Genomic DNA, 24,647 nt, shown 5'->3' on the forward strand with positions numbered 1-24,647 from the left:
GGCCAAGGAATTATACGGCGGGTGGTGGGGTGTGGTGGGGAGGAGGGGCGTTGCACAAGGTCAGCTCGTTTCAGCCATTGGCTTACCTGCCTGTGAGTAACAGCATTCAGCTCTTGTGCAATGTGTGCATTCACACAATCAAGACCCCTTCAGTGGAAGGCACTATGTGTGCTTTTAAATATATATGTTGGCTTTAAGACAATGCATGCCTTCCGATAAAACCATCTGTGGGAATAAAATAATAGTACTCCCCTAGCGCCTATTTAACATAAGTTAGGAACAATTTGAAAAAAAAACCACAATTGTCTCCTAAGCATTTCAAATCACCTCTCTCTCATCGTTTGGATTATTGCAACATCCTCTATTTAGGGGCTACAAAAGGCAATCTGAATATATTGCAGAAGGTCCAAATTGCGCCAGCCCGCATGATATTAAATATCCCGAGGCACACATTGGTGGGAGCTGCCTTAAGGGCGCTACAATGGCTACCAGTAGAGACGAGAGTCACTTTTAAAGCCCTATGCTTCTGCCATAGGATTTACAATGAGAAAGGGCCTAGGCTTCTGCGACATCTACTCACCCCCTATAGACCTACCTGGAATCTTAGGTCCGTGGGAACTGCTAAGCTGGTGGTGCCAAAAGTTCAAAAAGTGAGTTTGGGAGGCAGATCCTTTAGATTATCAGCAGCCAAAGCTTGGTACAAGCTGCCTTTGGAATTGAGGCTGCATCCTTTTGAAGCGATGTTTCGCAAAAAACGTAAGACTTGGTTTTTCCAGTCTTTACCAGGGGCTGGTGCTAAGTGTTGTTACTGCGTATAGATTGTCTATGCTGGGATCTGGGGTTTTCTGGGGGGTGGAGGGGTAGCGCTCTTTTGTTAGACTGTGATGTCTTAGCGCTGGGACAATCTGTTGGAGTAACCAAGCGCTTTATAAGCTTTAATCTAACCTAATCTCTGTCCTACGCTATTTTGATTTTATCAATCTCTACAAATAGAACTGACCAGGTCCCTGTCATGAGGAGACACCCAAAAACATTACAGGTCAAAACACGTCAGCAATATTCTGAGGGTCCTTCATGCAAGCGCTGGGAAAGGGCGAAATTTAGAGAACAGTAAATGGGACACACCTGGACTACTCCTACTACTTAAGAGTGCACAGCACCCATTGTTTTAGAGACTATTCTTCAATCCCACCTCAAAGCTACACAGATTCACAGAGGTAGAGTAAAAAGCCAGGGGGATATATGATCACTCACCACTAAGCATTTAATTAGAAACTCAGAAGCCCACGAAGAATGGGAGATTGGAAAATGGCTTCATGGTGCCTGACCAATAAAAAAGAAGTGGAGTGCCAACACAAAGCCATGAAACATTATTTTAAAGACATCACTGATACAGTGAGGGGCGATTCCACTCTATGCGAGGCCTATAAACCCATGATAAATAGGTTACAAATATCAGAGGAACTGGGAGACAAAAGGAAGAGAGATAGGCAATGCAAGGAAGCAGAATGGTAAATTTTAGACTTAGAGGTGGAATACATTCTGGTACCCTCAGAGGTAACAAAAGGCCACATTACACTAAAAAGGGAGGAATACCATTTAATAAAAACTAACAAGGTCAAATTGACCTATGTTGCAAAACAAAAACACATTTATGGAGTGGTAGACAAGGCAGGGAAAATCCTAGCCTGGCTCAGCAGTAGGGAACATGATAGGAACCATGTCCTAGCAATAAGAGAGGATGCACCAATCTGAAACAGAAATATAACATTTTGTCTAAAACTTACCCTACAGGTGGCTAGCGAGTCATAGGAAATTGGAACTAGAGGAGGATTTAACAAGGGGAAGTGCAGTTGGTACAATTTCAATCTGGGAAACCCCAGGTCAGAATGGTAAATGAGAAGATTCCACTACACAAGATGTGCACTGAGGCATACAACAAAGGATGCTCGCTAGAGACCTAAACACCACAACCAAGGTAGGGAAACCTGGGGATAGATAAGAATTTTACTGGTCAATATCGATTCTTAATTAAGACACCAAAATACTAGCAGACGTTTTCACAAACTAACTGAGGGGAGTGATCCTAGATCTGATGCACCCACACCGGAATGAATTCATGACTCACAGATTCCAAAAACTCATCCTCTGCTACCTATACAATAAAAATGCTGTGACAGGACTAGGGGTGCCATTGGCTGCACTATCGCTAGAAGCAAATAAGGCATTCGACTTAGTGGAATGGCCCTTTCTGTTCACGTTCCTGAACAAAATGGGATTTGGGTCTGAATTCTTGAAATGGGTCAAACACTTATATACGAACCTCAGGGTCCAACTCAAAGTAAATGGGATACTGTCTCTGGAATTCCAGCCAAAAAGGGGAACAAGGCTAGAATGCCCCTTATCGACAATGTTATTTGCTCTCGCCATAAAGGCCCTGGTGGAATGGATACAGGTTGACTCCCAGGTATGTGGGTGGCGATTGAAAACCACATGGAGGAACAGATATCGCTATATGCGGCCAATATAAGGATGTATCTAATGAACCCAGGGGTATCCGTGACAAAAGGGTTTAATGACAAAATATCCCCTCTCAAAATGTCGCCCTTCCAAAATATCGTGACCAAAGTATTACTGTCAAAAATATCATCATCCTATACTTAAATGGTAAGCGCAAAAATATTGAGAAAAAAAACTATAGTTGCTGTTAATATCGTTGTATTGAATATCGTTTTAACAATATATAAACAAAGATGTCTTAAGTCCAGTTGGGTCTTGGATACTATGTGATAAAATGGCAGGTGGAATTTGGAACACCGCGTCCAACCACAGTGACAAGTGTGAGTTTTCATTCCATAATAAAAGTCTTAATATTCTTATGGATGTAAACATCCATGAATGGGGTGGATCCAAGGTAGAAAGTGACACAGATACATGGGACTGCCTGGACCTTGGCAAATGCTTAGTCAGATTTGTTCTTAAAGACTGCTTAAAGCCTTCATTCCCGGAATGTACAGTCTTGTGTTTAATGCTGAAATCTAAAGTAAAGAAAGAAAATCATAATACTTGACTCTGCATTTTTTACAATCTAATCTTTCTTATCTGTATGAACAGACAATCACTATTTACAGACATCCCACATACGACTTCACAAACTAAGAAACATATTCCAGGTTACAGAAACATGTCAGTTCGACTTCGAGGTACTAAATATGTGCCAGTCCGCTTTCTAAAACAAATTTGTTCTCCATTAATCATCTTTCACCATATTTGGAGACAGCATTCAAAGTAGACTCTTCCAGTTTGGGGAGAACCGAGAATCAGCTTGATGGTTAGGAAGATGTAATTATAGTATTCTGAGTTTCCGGGAGAGCTATGTCTAATATCAAACTATGGCGAGTATAAAAAGGAAAAAACACAAGGGTCAAAAAATATAAACTACAGTATGTACTATAAAGGAAAGATCCCCTAGAACCCCTTGGCTCCTGCAACCATTTATTATGGGTTTTCAACCCTCACCTAATAACAAGCATTGGCAATGCAAATAGGTTTGTCTTAAAAGGAAAGTTGTAGGGTAATGTCAAGCATTACAACAAAATAGCACAGGAATAGATATGTATTTGTGTAGAAACAAATAATTGTAGAATAATATTGGTGGAGGTTTAATGGTCAAGTTACACTTGGACATTCAAGCTAGACCTAAACATCCATGTAGGTTAATTATTTCTCTCCTCCCATCTGTGTTGCTGTCAGATAAAAACACAACACATGTTCTAGTTATCTAAGACACTTTAATAGTACTACAGTGTCATAAACAGAATGATCACGGCTGTGTGGAGGGCAAGCACACTTTTTGTGGAAGCACAGCACCTCTTCCCATTTAAAAAATGTACTCCTGACTCCCAATATGTGGGAGGAGGAAAGCTCCTCTCTAGTGATTCTCACAAAATTGTCTGGTGACAACTGGGGTGTGAAGCCAGACCATAAACAGTCAGAAATTGGGTGTTCCCAGGACTTAAAGTTAACTCTACTAAGACTTAGTTGCAGCACTACCCATTTTATCTTTATTATGAACAGCTTCTCTCTGACTCCTGTGCTCCTAGCCCCTCTCTTGCACACTCTGTAGTCCTCAGGAAGTGACAGCCATCTTCAGAGTTGACAGAGAGCAGCTGCTTCCTGCCACCATGTTAACCACCAAGAGCTCCTCCTGGCTGCTAAAGTGACATTGGCCACTATGTCTTGCCAACTTAGGAGGTAGGTGTTTCCTCTTAGAGACTTGAAAACGTAAACAAAAGGTCCAAGGAAGGGTGTGATACGGAGCACTGTTGGAGGGAAAATTAGGTTTGGGGGCAACGTGATGGGCCGAATAGGCTGGTTTATTCACCTTAAATGGGAAAATGAAGTCGAAACAGGGCAGGACTATGCTCTTTCATTGATATAAATATATTTCCTGAGTTAGTTTATAGTTAAAATGCCCGGAAATGGAACCAGGTGGCAATACATTTGTGACCCCGCCTGACTGAGTAAATATCTCCCTCCGAACAACATATTATTATTATGCATGCAAAGACCATAATTGATTTAACACATTTAACCTACTGTTTTGGGGACATTTAGAAGGGCCCCTTAACAGTGGCAAACTGCAAAATGATGAGGCCCCCCTACAGAATGTGATGAGGTACCCCGGAGTTTCCCGTATCTCACTGATATTCATTGACTTTTGGCTGAATGGGACCACAGAATGGTTGGGGGCCCGGCAGCATAACATAGGCCATAGGAGACTGTGTTACGCCCTGGTCCCTTAAAATGAAAATATTTGTCACAAATATGCCTTACAGTAATTTTTGTTTATGAACTATGCTATCTTCGATATCTATTAACACACCATTGTGTAATCAAATGTCCCCTCAGGTGGGATTAATACTTTCTTTTCCTTTACAGAACCTTCCTGTAACTAAAACAAGTATTGGATTAAATTAAATATCAAAAGAATTGATTTACAAAAACGTTTATCATGTCAGTACGGAAAGTGCTACTACAAGAGTAAGTACTTTTTCACCTACTATTAAACACCTTTCTGAATCAGCCCCAAAACAGTCAATCCTCCTTTAGTGAAAGTGTAAAAAGACCAATGATTTCAACTTTTCCTAACTGCTCGTGAACATTCCCTGAATATTCCCATGTTGTTCCCATTTTAGATGTTTTGGGGCCAATTCACAAAGCCACCTAAGAGTACCAAATTAATTACTACCAGAATCCTACTTAATGCACTACACAATGCCTTTGTGAATATTACCAAATATAACTAGGCTGGGTCGTGCTGTAGTGACCAGTCCAAAGCAGCACTTCCTCGCCTCGCAGGACAGTCCGGCCAGAGCACTTGGTCGCCCTGGCTCAGGAAAGGCGTTATTTAGGGCTGCAGGGGTCATGGTTGCAAACAAAATATTCTCCCTAGTGACAATCTGTATGTGAAACCAGTTGGAATTACAGCTTAGAAAACGAGCTCCCCCCTGAATGTCTAGTCTCAGCAGGAGAAGAGATGCAGGGGGGTTGTGTATACAGAAGGCACTATTTTCTTTGTTTCGTTTCGTTTGAATGAACACTTTTCTACAGTGCATGAAGTGTTCACACCAGGCAAACACTTTTCTGATGGACATTCACACATATTTTCTGCTTTAGAGGAATAAAGTGCCTGGAAACTGTGGTAGCCGTTAAAACATACCATTTCTTCATGAACTGCCTTTCGAAATATATTATAAAACCTATTATTTTGTTTAAACCACGCACTCAAACATGACTTGCAGAGCATTCTTTAGACCTATAAGGACTGGCGTTCTTTTTAATAAAAACATGTATGCTATACTTACAAGTATCTTTTGCAAGCCTTTTTCCATTGGTATGTTGTATTGTCAATCACATTTTGCTTCTGGCCAAGGAATTATACGGCGGGTGGTGGGGTGTGGTGGGGAGGAGGGGCGTTGCACAAGGTCAGCTCGTTTCAGCCATTGGCTTACCTGCCTGTGAGTAACAGCATTCAGCTCTTGTACAATGTGTGCATTCACACAATAAAGACCCCTTCAGTGGAAGGCACTATGTGTGCTTTTAAATATATATGTTGGCTTTAAGACAATGCATGCCTTCCGATAAAACCATCTGCGGGAATGAAATAATAGTACTCCCCTAGCGCCTATTTACCATAAGTTAGGAACAATTTGAAAAAAAAAACCACAATTGTCTCCTAAGCATTTCAAATCACCTCTCTCTCATCGTTTGGATTATTGCAACATCCTCTATTTAGGGGCTACAAAAGGCAATCTGAATATATTGCAGAAGGTCCAAATTGCGCCAGCCCGCATGATATTGAATATCCCGAGGCACGCATTGGTGGGAGCTGCCTTAAGGGCGCTACAATGGCTACCAGTAGAGACAAGAGTCACTTTTAAAGCCCTATGCTTCTGCCATAGGATTTACAATGAGAAAGGGCTTAGGTTTCTGCGACATCTACTCACCCCCTATTGACCTATCTGGAATCTTAGGTGCATGGGAACTGCTAAGCTGGTGGTGCCAAAAGTTCAAATAGTAAGTTTGGGAGGCAGATCCTTTAGATTATCAGCAGCCAAAGCTTGGTACAAGCTGCCTTTGGAATTGAGGCTGCATCCTTTTGAAGCGATGTTTCGCAAAAAACGCAAGACTTGGTTTTTCCAGTCATCACCAGGGGCTTCTGCTAAGTGTTGTTACTGCGTATAGATTGTCTATGCTGGGATCTGGGGTTTTCTGGGAGGTGGAGGGGTAGCCCTCTTTTGTTAGACTTTGATGTCTTAGCGCGGGGACACTCTGTTGGAGTAACCAAGCGCTTTATAAGCTTCAATCTAACCTAATCTCTGTCCTATGCTATTTTGATTTTATCAATCTCTACAAATAAAACTGACCAGGTCCCTGTCATGAGGAGACACCCAAAAACATTACAGCTCAAAACACGTCAGCAATATTCTGACGGTCCTTCATGCGAGCGCTGGGAAAGGGCGAAATTTGGAGAACATTAAATGGGACACACCTGGACTACTCCTACTACTTAGGAGTGCACGGAACCCATTGTTTTACAGACTATTCTTCAATCCCACCTCAAAGCTACACAGATTCACAGAGGTAGAGTAAAAAGCCAGGCGGATATATGATCACTCACCACTAAGCATTTAATTAGAAACTCAGAAGCCACGAAGAATGGGAGATTGGAAAATGGCTGCATGGGCCTGACCAATAAAAAAGAAGTGGAGTGCCAACACAAAGCCATGAAACATTATTTTAAAGACATCACTGATACAGTGAGGGACGATTCCACTCTATGCGTGGCCTATAAACCCATGATAAATAGCTTACAAATATCAGAAGAACTGGGAGACAAAAGGAAGAGAGATAGGCAATGCAAGGAAGCAGAATGGTAAATCTTAGGCTTAGAGGTGGAATACATTCTGGGACCCTCAGAGGTACCAAAAGGCCACATTACACTAAAAAGGGAGGACTAACATGTAATAAAAGCTAACAAGATCAAATTGACCTATGTTGCGAAACAAAAACACATTTATGGAGTGGTAGACAAGGCAGGGAAAATCCTAGCCTGGCTCAGCAGTAGGGAACATGATAGGAACCATGTCCTAGCAATAATAGCCCCAGACGGTACAACAGTTCGGGAGTGTGAGGCCATAGCGGCTGCAATGGCAGATCATATGCAAATATTCTACGCAGAGAGGATGCACCAATCTGAAACAGAAATATAAGATTTTGTCTAAAACTTACCCTACAGGTGGCTAGCGAGTCATAGGAAATTGGAAGTAGAGGAGGATTTAACAAGGGGAAGTGCAGTTGGCACAATTTCAATCTGGGAAACCCCAGGTCAGAATGGCAAATGAGAAAATTCCAAATTGAGGCATACAACAAAGGAAGCTCGCTAGAGACCTAAACACCACAACCAAGGTAGGGAAACCTGGGCATAGATAAGAATTTTACTGGCCAATATCGATTCTTAATTAAGACGCCAAATACTAGCAGACGTTTTCACAAACTAACTGAGGGGAGTGATCCTGGATCTGATGCACCCAGACCGGAATGGATTCATGCCTCACAGATTCCAAAAACTCATCCTCTGCTACCTATACAATAAAAATGCTGTGACAGGACTAGGGGTGCCATTGGCTGCACTATCGCTGGAAGCAAATAAGGCATTCGACTCAGTGGAATGGCCCTTTCTCTTCACGTTCCTGAACAAAATGGGATTTGGGTCTGAATTCTTGAAATGGGTCAAACACTTATATACGAATCTCAGGGCCCAACTCAAAGTAAATGGGATACTGTCTCTGGAATTCCAGCCAAAAAGGGGAACAAGGCTAGAATGCCCCTTATCGACAATGTTATTTGCTCTCGCCATAAAGGCCCTGGTGGAATGGATACAGGTTGACTCCTAGGTATGTGGGTGGCGATTGAAAACCACATGGAGGAACAGATATCGCTATATGCGGCCAATATAAGGATGTATCTAATGAGCCCAGAGGTATCCATGACAAAAGGGTTCACTGACAAAATATCCCCTCTCACAATATCGCCCTTTCAAAATATCGTGACCAAAGTATTACTGTCAAAAATATCATCATCCTATACTTAAATGGTAAGCGCAAAAAGAATATAGTTGCTGTTAATATCGTTGTATGGAATATCGTTTTAACAATATATAAACAAAGATGTCTTAAATCCAGTTGGGTCTTGGATACTATGTGATAAAATGGCAGGTGGAATTTAGAACACCGCGTCCAACCACAGTGACAAGTGTGAGTTTTCATTCCATTATAAAAGTCTTGATATTCTTATGGATGTAAACATCCATGAATGGGGTGGATCCAAGGTAGAAAGTGACACAGCTACATGGGACTGCCTGGACCTTGGCAAATGCTTAGTCAGATTTGTTCTTAAAGACTGCTTAAAGCCTTTATTCCTGGAATGTATAGTCTTGTGTTTAATGCTCAGTTCTAAAGTAAAGAAAGAAAATCATAATACTTGACTCTGCATTTTTTACAATATAATCTTTCTTATCTGTATGAACAGACAATGACTATTTACAGACATCCCACATAAGACTTCACAAACGAAGAAACATATTCCAGGTTACAGAAACATGTCAGTTCGACTTCGAGGTACAAAATACGTGCCAATCCGCTTTCTAAAACAAATTTGTTCTCCATTAATCATCTTTCACCATATTTGGAGACAGCATTCAAAGTAGACTCTTCCAGTTTGGGGAGAACCGAGAATCAGCTTGATGGTTAGGAAGATGTAATTACAGTATTCTGAGTTTCCGGGAGAGCTATGTCTGATACCAAACTATGGCGAGTATAAAAAGGAAAAAACACAAGGGTCAAAAAATATAAACTACAGTATGTACTAGAAAGGAAAGATCCCCTAGAACCCCTTGGCTCCTGCAACCATTTATTATGAGATTTCAACCCACACCTAATAACAAGCAATGGCAATGCAAATAGGTTTGGCTTAAAAGGAACGTTGTAGGGTAATGTCAAGCATTATAAAAAAATAGCACAGGAATTGATATGTATTTGTGTAGAAACAAATAATTGTAGAATAATATTGGTGGAGGTTTAATGGTCATGTTACACTTGTACATTCAAGCTAGACCTAACATCCATGTAGGTTAATTATGTCTCTTCTTGCTGAGCGGCTGGATTCGTCCGAACAGAGAATAACGCAGGTGGAGGAGGCGCAGACGTCGTGGGACTCGGACCGCAGGCAATTCAGTAAGCTGTTGCAGGTCATTCAGGACAAGTCCGAAGATTTGGAGGCCCGTTCGAGGAGGTCAAACGTCCGCATCACCGGCGTGGCGGAATCGACGCACACCGGGCGAATGGAACTTTTCGTGGAAAAATTGCTGCGGGCATTGCTGGGAGAGGACGTGTTCTCCCCGATGTTTGTTGTCGAGAGAGCCCATCGTTCGCTGGGCCCTCGCCCCAAGCCTGGTGCGCCTGCAAGACCCATAATAGCAAAACTACTGAATTATAGAGATAGAGACACGGCCCTGCGAGTGGCGAGGGAAAAGGGGAAACTGCAATACGAAGGGATGGACATCTCCATCTATCCCGACTTCACGGCGAAGGTTCAAGAGGAGCGCAGACAGTTCGCACCCTACAAAAAGCAACTCCGCGATTTGGGCCTAGACTATGCCATGTTATACCCGGCGAAGCTCCGCATCAACAGGCAGGGGCACTCGCACTTTTTCACGGACCCGAGGGAGCTGCAGCGATCTCTGAAGGAGTGGTCGAAGGAGCAACGACGAGGGCAGCAGGACGGCGCGGCTGCCCGGGCGGACGCATCTGGCCTGGAGGAGCAGGACTAGATCGCTGGCGATGGCCGCTTGCTACGCCCTGTCTCCTTGTGGAGGGCCGTTGCCCTGTTGTGGAGGTAGTCGCTTCCCTGGCGGTATCGCAGCGGCTGGAACATTGTTGTTGTGCAGGAGACGACGGCCACTCCGGAGGACCCTGAGGCCGTGGCTGGGTGAGAACTTTCTGATGTGTTTGGGGATAGGCCTGGGAGCTGCGGTCCTGGACTTGGAGGGGAGGCGGGGGCAGGATCCTTTGCATGGTTTGGGCGAGGGCAGGATGTCCCTGCGGACTCAATACCTACGGGACTCAGGTTGGTGTGGCGCCTGGGCCTCATTGCACGGGCCGGTCTACGAGACAAATGGGCTATGGCCTAGTTGGCAGCTTGGGGGCGCTGGGATGGTGCCTTGCAAATGTAGACGGGAGGGGTTGCTCGCTGCTGATGGGAGTGTTGGGGTCCCCCCCTTGCACTAATAGTGGGAAGACGATAATGCCTCGTGCTGCACAGAGACTGGGGGCTTGGCAGTGGGGGCACGGCCATATGGTGGACAGTTGAGAGTTTTTAGGGTAGCTGTTCATCGGAAGCCCTTGCCCCAGTGCTGATAGCTTACGTGGGCTCTCTCAGGGCTGGTTTGGGGATGGTTTTGTATGTTTGTTGCGGGGTAGGGAGGGGGGTGGGTTTGGGGATCTGTCTGGCCAGGTTGGGGGTGGTCGGCTGTGGGTGGTGGGTTGGGAAGTTGGGGGGAAGGTCTGCCGTTGGGGCCTGTGATCCGCACTGTCTGTTGAGTGGCACGCTTTTAGACTCACTGTTGTATGGCTGTTTCAGACTTTCTGGAATCGAGTGGTGGGAGGGGACTCCCACTTGGCTTGTGCGCAGCGGTAGTTGCTGTATGTTTCTGCCCGGATGACTGGAATAAGTGAACGGACAGGGGACACTGGAGAGGGGGCCATTAGAGCACTGACGTGGAATGTCCGGGGGCTGAACGATCATCGCAAACTCAGGAAAGTCTTAAATTATCTCCACCGACACCACATTGACCTGGCACTGCTACAGGAGACTCACCTTCCTCTTACAAGTAGACTGTTAGCGGCGAAGGGGCTAGTGAGCACCAGCGCGGCGGCAGGCTTTACATCACATTCCAGAGGGGTGGTTACTTGGGTAAACCCACGATCGAACTTGCGGCTGACGTCGCTCACCTCCGACCCGGACGGGCGTTACTTAATAGCGAGGTGCACTGGTAAGGGCCATGACTTGATCGTAGTTAATGTGTACGGCCCCAATTATGACTCTCCTGAGTTCTACGACACACTGGCAGCGCAATGTAGGCTGCACGTGCACACTGGCATGGTATGGGGTGGTGACTTTAACTTCACATTCAATCCAGAGCTAGACCGCTCCTCGGGGCCGGCTCGCCGCCCGGCGACCGCCGCCCAACACATGAAGGCAGAATTAATCAGGCTGGACATGCTAGACATCTGGCGACATCGCCACCCTGGTAAAGGGGGATACACGCATTATTCGGCATTCCACGACGTACATACAAGAATAGACTATTGGTTGGTGTCGCGGACACTGCTCGCGTGCGTCAGGGACTGCGAGGTGCTGCCGCGCACACTGTCGGACCACTCCCCTCTTTTGCTCGTACTGGCAACCCCGTACAGACGAGTGCCGCCGTTCACGTGGCGGCTGCCGCCTTACTCACTGCTGGATGAAGTGTTCCGAGGGGAACTGGCGGACGAAATAGACTCGTACTTTGAGGTGAACGCGGGCTCGGTCCAGAGCTTCCAAACGGTGTGGGATTCGTTCAAGGCTTATATTCGCGGAGTTGCAATGACTAAGCATTCGGGCGTGCTTAAATCCATCCGGCAGCGACTTGGGGCCCTGGAGAGGCAGATTGCGCAGCTGGAGGAGCTTCGGGGGCTTCGGCAGACCCCGAGGTGGCTGCGAGGCTGCAGAACCTGGTCACTGAGTTCAACAGTGAGGCGGACCGTGAGGTGCAACATATGGGGAAGTACGCCACGGCTCGCACTTATGGCGAGGGCGAGCGGCCGGGATCCTTACTTGCGGGGATACTCCGTAGCTCTAGGCGACCTCTGGTGATAGACGAACTTGTCACAGCCTCGGGCGATGTGATCACAGATGAGGCGGGGATTACAGAAGAATTCAGGGCCTATTATGCGGGGCTGTATAAATCCCAGTCCTCCAGCATGGAAGAGGAGATAGACGACTACCTCAGCTACATCAAAATGCCGTTTTTGTCCAACTCGCGGCGGGAATTCCTGGCGCTGCCCATACAAAAAGATGAGATCTTGGAGGCTCTGGGAGGAATGAGGGCTAGCACTGCCCCGGGAGCTGACGGGCTGACGGTGGCCTTTTATAAGGCCTTCCAGGACCAGCTCCTCCCGCACCTCATGGCTCTTTTCGACGACATATGTCTTGAAGGCTGCATGCCTGACACGATGCGGGAGGCCCTGCTTGTCACAATACTAAAACCTGGGAAGCCTCCCAACTTGTGCGGCTCCTATAGGCCTCTCTCCCTGATTAATGTCGATGCTAAGATATATGCAAAGGTGCTGGCCACGCGTTTGGCGCTTTTGGTGCCGGAGCTCGTGGCACCGGAGCAGGCAGGATTTGTTCCATCCAGGAATCTTACGTATAATATCCGCACGGTCCTTGGAGTCATGCAGCATGTGCGCCCAGAGAGTAAGGCCATAGCGCTTTTCCTAGATATGGAGAAAGCGTTTGACTCTGTGGAATGGCCGTTTATGGTGAGGGTGCTGAGGAAGCTTGGGCTGGGAGAGCTGTTTCTACAGATGCTTGGTGCTTTGTATTTCGGGCCCACTGCCCGGTTGCGCCTCGGCGACCGAGTTACGGAGCCGTTTGCAATCACTAGGGGGACCAGGCAGGGCTGCCCTCTATCCCCGCTCCTCTACGCGCTGGTGGCGGAACCTTTAGCGTGCGCAATAAGAGAATACCACAGATTTGAGGGCATCAACTTTCCCTCCTATAAGATAGGTATTTCTACCTACGCGGACGATACGCTGCTGTACGTCCGAGACCCGGAGGAGAATCTCGCTTCCATCTTGCGGGAGGTGGTCCGATTTGGGGCGCTGTCGGGCCTCAGGGTCAACTGGAACAAATCACTAGCGTTCCCGTTGACTCCGGCCACAATGCAATTCCCTATGGAATACCCTTTGCAGTGGACGACGGACTCAATCCGCTACCTGGGAATTCGGCTGCATGGGGACCCGGAGGTCTTGCTGAGGGAAAACTATGGGGTAGCTTATTCAAAACTTGTAGACGAGGTGGAAGAGTGGAACAAGCTCCCTTTGTCGCTGATGGGCAGGATTGCCATCATGAAAATGATCGTCCTACCGCGGTTTCTGTTCCTCTTTAACAACATCCCTATAGTGCTCCCCAGGTCTTTCTTTACGCAGCTGACGCAGACCCTAACCCGACTGGCCTGGGGTGGTAAACAACCTAGAGTCCAATGGAAAGTGCTTACACTGCCATACGAGATGGGGGGGCTTGGTGCTCCGGATCTGGAGAGCTACTACAGAGTGGCGCAGGCGTCCCATTTGCATACGTGGATACACGCCGCACCTGACGTACCGCATGTGTTGCTGGAGCGCTTGTTTGCGGATCCACTCCCACTCCCAGCGACGGTCTTTTTACCCATGGATCGTAGGGTGGGTCTATTGGACTCGCTCGGTACTACTAACCATGCGTGGCACACGATCATGAGAAGGCAGGACCGTGACCTTTTATACTCTCCGCTGATGCCGGTGGAGTGGGCGGTTTGGCTCCCCCCTCTGAGGGAAGCGGGGGTGAAACGGGCACTAGGTGAGTTGGGAATCGTCAGGATGGCGGACCTGTTTCAGGAAGGAGGGGTCAAGACGCTGGAGAGTGTGGCCTCGACTCATCAGGGGATCACCTTACTCCAGCGCTTTCAATTCCACAGGGTACGGGGCGCGTTGCTGTCTCTTTTGGGGCCTTCTGGTGAAGAACCCCCCGAAATCCCGGAGCTTTCCTATGTCATTAAAACTGCGGCGCCGACCAAAATGGTCTCGACCCTCAAAAAAATAGGCGACCAGCAAAGGGAGCCCCAGTGTTCTGCAGCGCGGCGAGCCTGGCAGACGGATCTTGAAATGGACATCTCGGATGAGATGTGGAAGTACTGCTGCTCTAGCACCAAAAAGATTTCCTTGAATGGTCGACATCGATTAATACACTTTAAGTTTTTGCAGCGGGTCTACTACACCCCGGAAAGGCTGCATAGGTACGGGTTGCGCCCCACGGCGGTTTGCGAGCGTTGCCATGTACCCGTCGCGGACTTCCTACACATGGCCTGGCTTTGCCCAGGAGTTGCCCGGTTTTGGACGGCGGTGTTCCGGGAGTTGAGCCAGATCTTGGAAAAAGAGATCCCCCCCAGATCCGGCCCTGGCGTTGTTGGGCTACTCCAGGCCTCTTTCGCGGGCGCTGAGGCGCTTGACGGACATAGCGTTATTGATCGCGCGACGCGTCGTGGCGGCCTGCTGGATGAGAGGACCGCTTCCTACTAAGAAACGATGGGTTAGCGATATGCTGTATTGCAGTACGCAGGCGGAAACGTACAGCGAACTGTTACCCCCTAGGAGTCGCCCCAAGAATTTCTGGGCGCTGTATAAAACATACATGACAACCGGAGACCCTGAGGAGGTTAGTCAGGAGGGGACACAGCGCGAAGCCCCGGGGGCGTGCAGTGGGGAGGCGGGCGGAGTGCAACAAGAATAGGACACTATTGCGGTGTGTATGACAGTGAACCGTCGGTGACGGTGGCCGGGTTGTGGGAGGGGGGCTGGGGTGCCTTCTGTCTGCAGCGTGTGCATCTTAGCAGTGTGTTTGCGGGCGGGAACGAGAACGGCAGGATTGGTATGGCCTGGAAGCAAGGAGCGCAGTGTCTGGTCGTGGTTTTGTGCCTGGGTTTGCGACAGCGTGTGCAAGTAGAAACAATACAGGAGGAGACAGTGGCATGGTGGCGGACGGGGGAGGGGGTTGGGTGTTGAGATATGGTTCACGTAACCTCAGAGGTCTGATCACACTAGCGGCAGGTTGACCATGCGTGGAAGTTGGGCTACTGTGCAGGCTGGGGGCGAATACGTGTTTCGCACATCGGTAGTGATCCGGTCAGGTCTGCTCGATGTAGAATTGCAACGCCGCCGGTCCTCAGGGATGTCGGCTAAATGGCTGTGTGAGAGAAACTGGACCGGTTCAGTAGAGCTCGCTGGAGCAACCCATTGTATTAGGAACCTATGGCAGCCTGACACGGCTATTTACCATGTCTCAATAAAGGTTTTTTCAACAACAAAAAAAAAAAAAAAAAATTATGTCTCTTCTCCCAGCTGTGTTGCTGTTAGTTAAAAACACCATACATTTTCTAGTTATCTAAGACACTTTAATAGTACTACAGTGTCATAAACAGAATGATCACAGCTGTGTGGAGGGCAAGCACACTTTTTGTGGAAGCACAGCACTTCTGCCAATTTAAAACATGTACTCCTGACTCCCAATATGTGGGAGGAGGAAAGCTCCTCTCTAGTGATTCTCACATAATTGTCTGGTGACAACTGGGGTGTGAAGCCAGACCATAAACAGTCAGAAATTGGGTGTTCCCAGGACTTAAAGTTAACTCTACTAAGACTTAGTTGCAGCACTACCCATTTTATCTTTATTATGAACAGCTTCTCTCTGACTCCTGTGCTCCTAGCCCCTCTCTAGCACACTCTGTAGTCCTCAGGAAGTGACAGCCATCTTCAGAGTTGACAGAGAGCAGCTGCTTCCTGCCACCATGTTAACCACCAAGAGCTCCTCCTGGCTGCTAAAGTGACATTGGCCACTATGTCTTGCCAATTTAGGAGGTAGGTGTTTCCTCTTAGAGACTTGAAAACGTAAACAAAAGGTCCAAGGAAGGGTGTGAAAAGGGAGCACTGTTGGAGGGAAAATTAGGTTTGGGGGCAACGTGATGGGCCGAATAGGCTGGTTTATTCACCTTAAATGGGAAAATTAAGTCGAAACAGGGAAGGACTATGCTCTTTTATTGATATAAATGTATTTCCTGAGTTAGTTTATAGTTAAAATACCCGGAAATGGAACCAGGTGGCAATACATTTGTGACCCCGTCTGACTGAGTAAATATCTCCCTCCCAACAACATATTATTATTATGCATGCAAAGACCTTATTGATTTAACACATTTAACCTACTGTTTTGGGGACATTTAGAAGGGCACCTTAACAGTGGCAAACTGCAAAATGATGAGGCCCCCCTACAGATTGTGATGAGGTACCCCGGAGTTCCCCGTATCTCACTGATATTCATTGACTTTTAGCTGAACGGGACCACGGAATGGTTGGGGGCCGCGCAGCAGAACATAGGCCATAGGAGACTGTGTTACGCCCTGGTCCCTTAAAATGAAAATATTTGTTACAAATATGCCTTACAGTAATTTTTGTTTATGAACTATGCTATCTTCGATATCTATTAACTCACCATTGTGTAATCAAATGTCCCCTCAGGTGGGATTAATACTTTCTTTTCCTTTACAGAACCTTCCTGTAACTAAAACAAGTATTGGATTAAATTAAATATCAAAATAATCGATTTACAAAAACGTTTATCATATCAGTACGGAAAGTGCTACTACAAGAGTAAGTACTCTTTCACCTACTATTAAACACCTTTTCGAATCAACCCCAAAACAGTCAATCCTCCTTTAGTGAAAGTGTAAAAAGACCAATGATTTCAACTTTTCCTAACTGCTCATGAACATTCCCTGAATACTCCCATGTTGTTCCCATTTTAGATGTTTTGGGGCCAATTCACAAAGCCACCTAAGAGTACCAAATTAATTACTACCAGAATCCTACTTAATGCACTACACAATGCCTTTGTGAATATTACCAAATATAGCTAGGCTGGGTCGTGCTGTAGTGACCAGTCCAAAGCAGCACTTCCTCGCCTCGCAGGACAGTCCGGCCAGAGCACTTGGTCGCCCTGGCTCAGGCAAGGCGTTATTTAGGGCTGCAGGGGTCATGGTTGCAAACAAAATATTCTCCCTAGTGACAATCTGTATGTGAAACCAGTTGGAATTACAGCTTAGAAAACGACATCCCCCCTGAATGTCTAGTCCCAGCAGGAGAAGAGATGCAGAGGGTTGTGTATACAGAAGGCACTATTTTCTTTGTTTCGTTTCGTTTGAATGAACACTTTTCTACAGTGCATGAAGTGTTCACACCAGGCAAACACTTTTCTGATGGACATACACACACATTTTCTGCTTTAGAGGAATAAAGTGCCTGGAAACTGTGGTCGCCCTTAAAACATACCATTTCTTCATGAACTGTATTTCTAAATATATTATAAAACCTAATATTTTGTTTAAACCACGCACTCAAAGCATGACTTGCAGAGCATTCTTTAGTCCTATAAGGACTGGCGTTCTTTTTAATAAAAACATGTATGCTATACTTACAAGTATCTTTTGCAAGCCTTTTTCCATTGGTCTGCTGTATTGTCAATCACATTTTGCTTCTGGCCTAGGAATTATACGGCGGGTGGTGGGGTGTGGTGGTTGGGAGGGGCGTTGCACAAGGTCAGCTTGTTTCAGCCATTGGCTTACCTGCCTGTGAGTAACAGCATTCAGCTCTTGTACAATGTGTGCATTCACACAATAAAGACCCCTTCAGTGGAAGGCACTATGTGTGCTTTTAAATATATATGTTGGCTTTAAGAACATGCATGCCTTCCGATAAAACCATGTGCGGGAATAAAATAATAGTACTCCCCTAGCGCCTATTTAACATAATTTAGGAACATTTTGAAAAAAAAAAACACAATTGTCTCCTAAGCATTTCAAATCACCTCTCTCTCATCGTTTGGATTATTGCAACGTCCTCTATTTAGGGGCTTCAAAAGGCAATCTGAATATATTGCAGAAGGTCCAAATTGCGCCAGCCTGCATGATATTGAATATCCCGAGGCACGCATTGGTGGGAGCTGCCTTAAGGGCGCTAAAATGGCTACCTGTAGAGACGAGAGTCACTTTTAAAGCCCTATGCTTCTGCCATAGGATTTACAATGAGAAAGGGCCTAGGCTTCTGCGACATCTACTCACCCCCTATAGACCTACCTGGAATCTTAGGTCCGTGGGAACTGCTAAGTTGGTGGTGCCAAAAGTTCAAAAAGTAAGTTTGGGAGGCAGATCCTTTAGATTCTCAGCAGCCAAAGCTTGGTACAAGCTGCCTTTGGAATTGAGGCTGCATCCTTTTGAAGCGATGTTTCGCAAAAAACGTAAGACTTGGTTTTTCCAGTCTTTACCAGGGGCTGGTTCTAAGTGTTGTTACTGCGTATAGATTGTCTATGTTGGGATCTGGGGATTTCTGGGGGGTGGAGGGGTAGCACTCTTTTGTTAGACTGTGATGTCTTAGCGTGGGGACACTCTGTTGGAGTAACCAAGCGCGTTATAACCTTTAATCTAACCTAATCTCTGTCCTACGCTATTTTGATTTTATCAATCTCTACAAATAGAACTGATCAGGTCCCTGTCATGAGGAGACACCCAAAAACATTACAGGTCAAAACACGTCAGCAATATTCTGAGGGTCCTTCATGCGAGCGCTGGGAAAGGGCGACATTTGAAGAACAGTAAATGGGACACACCTGGACTACTCCTACTACTTAGGAGTGCACAGCACCCATTGTTTTACAGACTATTCTTCAATCCCACCTCAAAGCTACACAGATTCACAGAGGTAGAGTAAAAAGCCAGGGGGATATATGATCACTCACCACTAAGCATTTAATTAGAAACTCAGAAGCCACAAAGAATGGGAGATTGGAAAATGGCTGCATGGTGCCTGACCAATAAAAAAGAAGTGGAGTGCCAACACAAAGCCACCAAACATTATTTTAAAGACATCACTGATACAGTGAGGGGCGATTCCACTCTATGCGAGGCCTATAAACCCATTATAAATAGCTTACAAATATCTGGGGAACTGGGAGACAAAAGGAAGAGAGATAGGCAATGCAAGGAAGCAGAATGGTAAATCTTAGACTTAGAGGTGGAATACATTCTGGGACCCTCAGAGGTAACAAAAAGCCACATTACACTAAAAAGGGAGGAATACCATTTAATAAAAACTAACAAGGTCAAATTGACCTATGTTGCAAAACAAAAACACATTTATGGAGTGGTAGACAAGGCAGGGAAAATCCTAGCCTGGCTCAGCAGTAGGGAACATGATAGGAACCATGTCCTAGCAATAATAGCCCCAGACGGTACAACAGTTCGGGAGTGTGAGGCCATAGCGGCTGCAATGGCAGATCACATGCAAATATTCTACACAGAGAGGATGCACCAATCTGAAACTGAAATATAAGATTTTGTCTAAAACTTACCCTACAGGTGGCTAGCGAGTCATAGGGAATTGGAACTAGAGGAGGATTTAACAAGGGGAAGTGCAGTTGGCACAATTTCAATCTGGGAAACCCCAGGTCAGAATGGCAAATGAGAAAATTCCACTACACAAGATGTACATTGAGGCATACAACAAAGGATGCTCGCTAGAGACCTAAACACCACAACCAAGGTAGGGAAACCTGGGGATAGATACAAATTTTACTGGCCAATATCGATTCCTAATTAAGACACCAAAATACTAGCAGACGTTTTCACAAACTAACTGAGGGGAGTGATCCAAGATCTGATGCACCCAGACCGGAATGGATTTATGCCTCACAGATTCCAAAAACTCATCCTCTACTACATATACAATAAAAATGCTGTGACAGGACTAGGGGTGCCATTGGCTGCACTATCACTAGAAGCAAATAAGGTATTCGACTCAGTGGAATGGCCCTTTTTGTTCACCTTCCTGAACAAAATGGGATTTCGGTCTGAATTCTTGAAATGGGTCAGACACTAATATACGAACCTCAGGGCCCAACTCAAAGTAAATGGGATACTGTGTCTGGAATTCCAGCCAAAAAGGGGAACAAGGCTAGAATGCCCCTTATCGACAATGTCATTTACTCTCGCCATAAAGGCTCTGGTGGAATGGATACAGGTTGACTCCCAGGTATGTGGGTGGCGATTGAAAACCACATGGAGGAACAGATATCGCTATTTGCGGCCAATATAAGGATGTATCTAATGAGCCCAGAGGTATCCATGACAAAAGGGTTCACTGACAAAATATCCCCTCTCAAAATATCGCCCTTTCAAAATATCGTGACCAAAGTATTACTGTCAAAAATATCATCATCCTATACTTAAATGGTAAGCGCAAAAATAATATAGTTGCTGTTAATATCGTTGTATGGAATATCGTCTTAACAATATATAAACAAAGATGTCTTAAATCCAGTTGGGTCTTGGATACTATGTGATAAAATGGCAGGTGGAATTTGGAACACCGCGTCCAACCACAGTGACAAGTGTGAGTTTTAATTCCATTATAAAAGTCTTGATGTTCTTATGGATGTAAACATCCATGAATGGGGGGGATCCAAGTTAGAAAGTGACACAGATACATGGGACTGCCTGGACCTTGGCAAATGCTTAGTCAGATTTGTTCTTAAAGACTGCTTAAAGCCTTTATTCCTGGAATGTATAGTCTTGTGTTTAATGCTGAGTTCCAAAGTAAAGAAAGAAAATCATAATACTTGACTCTGCATTTTTTACAATCTAATCTTTCTTTTCGGTATGAACAGACAATCACTATTTACAGACATCCCACATAAGACTTCACAAAGGAAGAAACATATTCCAGGTTACAGAAACATGTCAGTTCCTCTTCGAGGTACTTAATATGTGCCAGTCCGTTTTCTAAAACAAATTCGTTCTCCATTAATAATCTTTCACCATATTTGGAGACAGCATTCAAAGTAGACTCTTCCAGTTTGGGGAGAAACGAGAATCAGCTTGATGGTTAGGAAGATGTAATTATAGTATTCTGAGTTTCTGGGAGAGCTATGTCTAATACCAAACTATGGCGAGTATAAAAAGGAAAAAACACAAGGGTCAAAAAATATAAACTACAGTATGTACTAGAAAGGAAAGATCCCCTAGAGCCCCTTGGCTCCTGCAACCATTTATTATGGGTTTTCAACCCACACCTAATAACAAGCATTGGCAATGCAAATAGGTTTGGCTTAAAAGGAACGTTGTATGATAATGTTAAGCATTACAACAAAATAGCACAGGAATAGATATGTATTTGTGTAGAAACAAATAATTGTAGAATAATATTGGTGGAGGTTTAATGGTCAAGTTACACTTGGACATTCAAGCCAGACCTAAACATCCATGTAGGTTAATTATTTCTCTCCTCCCATCTGTGTTGCTGTTAGATAAAAACATCATACATTTTCTAGTTATCTAAGACACTTTAATAGTACTACAGTGTCATAAACAGAATGATCACAGCTGTGTGGAGGGCAAGCACACTTTTTGTGGAAGCACAACACTTCTGCTCATTTAAAACATGTACTCCTGACTCCCAATATGTGGGAGGAGGAAAGCTCCTCTCTAGTGATTCTCACATAATTGTCTGGTGACAACTGGGGTGTGAAGCCAGACCATAAACAGTCAGAAATTGGGTGTTCCCAGGACTTAAAGTTAACTCTACTAAGACTTAGTTGCAGCACTACCCATTTTATCTTTATTATGAACAGCTTCTCTCTGACTCCTGTGCTCCTAGCCCCTCTCTAGCACACTCTGTAGTCCTCAGGAGGTGACAGCCATCTTCAGAGTTGACACAGAGCAGCTGCTTCCTGCCACCATGTTAACCACCAAGAGGTCCTCCTGGCTGCTAAAGTGACATTGGCCACTATGTCTTGCCAACTTAGGAGGTAGGTGTTTCCTCTTAGAGACTTGAAAACGAAAACAAAAGGTCCAAGGAAGGGTGTGAAAAGGGAGCACTGTTGGAGGGAAAATTAGGTTTGGGGGCAACGTGATGGGCCGAATAGGCTGGTTTATTCACCTTAAATGGGAAAATGAAGTCGAAACAGGGAAGGACTATGCTCTTTTATTGATATAAATGTATTTCCTGAGTTAGTTTATAGTTAAATCACCCGGAAATGGAACCAGGTGGCAATACATTTGTGACCCCGCCTGACTGAGTAAATATCTCCCTCCCAACAACATATTATGATTATGCATGCAAAGACCTTATTGATTTAACACATTTAACCTACTGTTTTGGGGACATTTAGAAGTGCACCTTAACAGTAGCAAACTGCAAAATGATGAGGCCCCCCTACAGATTGTGATGAGGTACCCTGGAGTTCCCCGTATCTCACTGATATTCATTGACTTTTGGCTGAACGGGACCACGGAATGGTTGGGGGCCGCGCAGCAGAACATAGGCCATAGGAGACTGTGTTACGCCCTGGTCCCTTAAAATGAAAATATTTGTTACAAATATGCCTTACAGTAATTTTTGTTTATGAACTATGCTATCTTCGATATCTATTAACTCACCATTGTGTAATCAAATGTCCCCTCAGGTGGGATTAATACTTTCTTTTCCTTTACAGAACCTTCCTGTAACTAAAACAAGTATTGGATTAAATTAAATATCAAAATAGTCGATTTACAAAAACGTTTATCATATCAGTACGGAAAGTGCTACTACAAGAGTAAGTACTCTTTCACCTACTATTAAACACCTTTTCGAATCAACCCCAAAACAGTCAATCCTCCTTTAGTGAAAGTGTAAAAAGACCAATTATTTCAACTTTTCCTAACTGCTCATGAACATTCCCTGAATATTCCCATGTTGTTCCCATTTTAGATGTTTTGGGGCCAATTCACAAAGCCACCTAAGAGTACCAAATTAATTACTACCAGAATCCTACTTAATGCACTACACAATGCCTTTGTGAATATTACCAAATATAACTAGGCTGGGTCGTGCTGTAGTGACCAGTCCAAAGCAGCACTTCCTCGCCTCGCAAGACAGTCCGGCCAGAGCACTTGGTCGCCCTGGCTCAGGCAAGGCGTTATTTAGGGCTGCAGGGGTCATGGTTGCAAACAAAATATTCTCCCTAGTGACAATCTGTATGTGAAACCAGTTGGAATTACAGCTTAGAAAACGATATCCCCCCTGAATGTCTAGTCCCAGCAGGAGAAGAGATGCAGGGGGGTTGTCTATACAGAAGGCACTATTTTCTTTGTTTCGTTTCGTTTGAATGAACACTTTTCTACAGTGCATGAAGTGTTCACACCAGGCAAACACTTTTCTGATGGACATACACACACATTTTCTGCTTTAGACTCGAGGAATAAAGTGCCTGGAAACTGTGGTCGCCCTTAAAACATACCATTTCTTCATGAACTGCATTTCTAAATATATTATAAAACCTAATATTTTGTTTAAACCACGCACTCAAAGCATGACTTGCAGAGCATTCTTTAGTCCTGTAAGGACTGGCGTTCTTTTTAATAAAAACATGTATGCTATACTTACAAGTATCTTTTGCAAGCCTTTTTCCATTGGTCTGCTGTATTGTCAATCACATTTTGCTTCTGGCCTAGGAATTATACAGCGGGTGGTGGGGTGTGGTGGGGGGGAGGGGCGTTGCACAAGGTCAGCTCGTTTCAGCCATTGGCTTACCTGCCTGTGAGTAACAGCATTCAGCTCTTGTACAATGTGTGCATTCACACAATAAGGACCCCTTCAGTGGAAGGCACTATGTGTGCTTTTAAATATATATGTTGGCTTTAAGACAATGCATGCCTTCCGATAAAACCATCTGCGGGAATAAAATAATAGTACTCCCCTAGCGCCTATTTAACATAAGTTAGGAACATTTTGAAAAAAAAAACACAATTGTCTCCTAAGCATTTCAAATCACCTCTCTCTCATCGTTTGGATTATTGCAACGTCCTCTATTTAGGGGCTTCAAAAGGCAATCTGAATATATTGCAGAAGGTCCAAATTGCGCCAGCCCGCATGATATTGAATATCCCGAGGCACGCATTGGTGGGAGCTGCCTTAAGGGCGCTAAAATGGCTACCAGTAGAGACGAGAGTCACTTTTAAAGCCCTATGCTTCTGCCATAGGATTTACAATGAGAAAGGGCCTAGGCTTCTGCGACATCTACTCACCGCCTATAGACCTACCTGGAATCTTAGGTCCGTGGGAACTGCTAAGTTGGTGGTGCCAAAAGTTCAAAAAGTAAGTTTGGGAGGCAGATCCTTTAGATTCTCAGCAGCCAAAGCTTGG

The 24,647-nt window shown here is 45.1% G+C and overlaps 1 protein-coding gene and 1 long non-coding RNA gene across 3 annotated transcripts in view; one reads left to right on the forward strand and one right to left on the reverse strand.

The window, feature by feature from the left end:
- Window positions 1-24,647, reverse strand: part of KIAA2012 (KIAA2012 ortholog) — a 747,606-nt gene that overhangs the window by 369,301 nt on the left and 353,658 nt on the right. The gene's annotated exons all lie outside the window — the stretch shown is intronic.
- LOC146858205 (uncharacterized) overlaps window positions 16,971-24,647 on the forward strand; it is a 183,054-nt gene continuing 175,377 nt past the window's right edge. The window contains exons 1-2 of the long non-coding RNA XR_014980007.1: window positions 16,971-17,063; window positions 22,957-23,058. This is a non-coding gene — a long non-coding RNA (uncharacterized LOC146858205). The remainder of the gene's footprint in view (window positions 17,064-22,956; window positions 23,059-24,647) is intronic.

The sequence above is a fragment of the Triturus cristatus genome, chromosome 3_2 (assembly GCF_964204655.1).
Source record: "Triturus cristatus chromosome 3_2, aTriCri1.1, whole genome shotgun sequence".
Classification (NCBI taxonomy): Eukaryota; Metazoa; Chordata; class Amphibia; order Caudata; family Salamandridae; genus Triturus; species Triturus cristatus.